Raw genomic sequence first — 900 nt, 5'->3', positions numbered from 1 at the left:
CAAAAAAACTTCCCCAGTATCTCAGAGTTCGTAAGCCTTCGAGGCAGAACTTGAGGCCGCTGGGGACTCCAGAGCCCTGTTATGAACCATTACTCTGACCCGGCCTCTTTCATCTTTGACGTGTTCTTGTCACAGATGCCCACGGCTTTCCTTCTTCCGTTGTAGCTGCAAAGGGAGTGCCAAGAACCTTACTGTTCTTCTCTTTTTTTTTTTTCTGTGTACATAAAACCAGCATTTCCCCATTTGCTCCTGCCCTGTTTTTCACAGCTATAATCTGGAACACCAAGAACTGCCCATAGGCCCAGCCCCACATTCTCATGACTGAGCAGGAAATACAAACGTGAGGCAGAGCAATAGGAAGCTCTGAAATAGACTCCCCTACTTGGGCTGTAAATTGAGAAACTGGAGAAGATGTTTAATTATACCATGGCAAGCCCTGTTCCATTTCTAAGCAACACAGCTCCCCGAGCTCCCGCTGTTCCAACTCCCCACAGCCCTGAATGAGCAGCGCTTATGACACACCTCCCTGCCAGGCCAGTGTCAGCAGACATCTGAGGCATACTAATTCACTCTCTAACCCGGTCTGTCCATAGGGCCTGGGAGTAGGAACAAGTCTGGCCAGAGGCTAAAGGCCAGGCGGGAGCCTTGCTATGAGGGCGGTGGGGTGGGCGGTGGCTGAATGACCTTCCCACGCCTGCCTCTGTGTGTGCATCTGCATTGGTCTCTGTGGCATGAAGACCTTCCCGCTGCATGTAGAGCTGTGACAGAAAAGGGGTGCCAGCCCCTGGGCCCCAGCCCCGGGATGGTGTCAACTCCCTCCTAAGTGCTTCTGGGAACAAATTGAGCAACCGTTCTCCTACCGTTTTCAGCCTTGGCAAGCTTGGTTGTGAAGTGAAAGGG

The 900-nt window shown here is 52.2% G+C and overlaps 1 protein-coding gene across 1 annotated transcript in view; it reads left to right on the top strand.

Moving 5' to 3' along the window:
* The window catches only part of COL13A1 (collagen type XIII alpha 1 chain), a 182371-nt gene that overhangs the window by 141546 nt on the left and 39925 nt on the right, over positions 1-900 (top strand). The window lies entirely within an intron of this gene.

Source organism: Pteropus alecto, unplaced genomic scaffold (genome assembly GCF_000325575.1).
Source record: "Pteropus alecto unplaced genomic scaffold, ASM32557v1 scaffold155, whole genome shotgun sequence".
Classification (NCBI taxonomy): domain Eukaryota; kingdom Metazoa; phylum Chordata; class Mammalia; order Chiroptera; family Pteropodidae; genus Pteropus; species Pteropus alecto.
The sequence above is the reverse complement of the archived record's forward strand: the minus strand, read 5'-3'. Positions and strand labels throughout refer to the sequence as shown.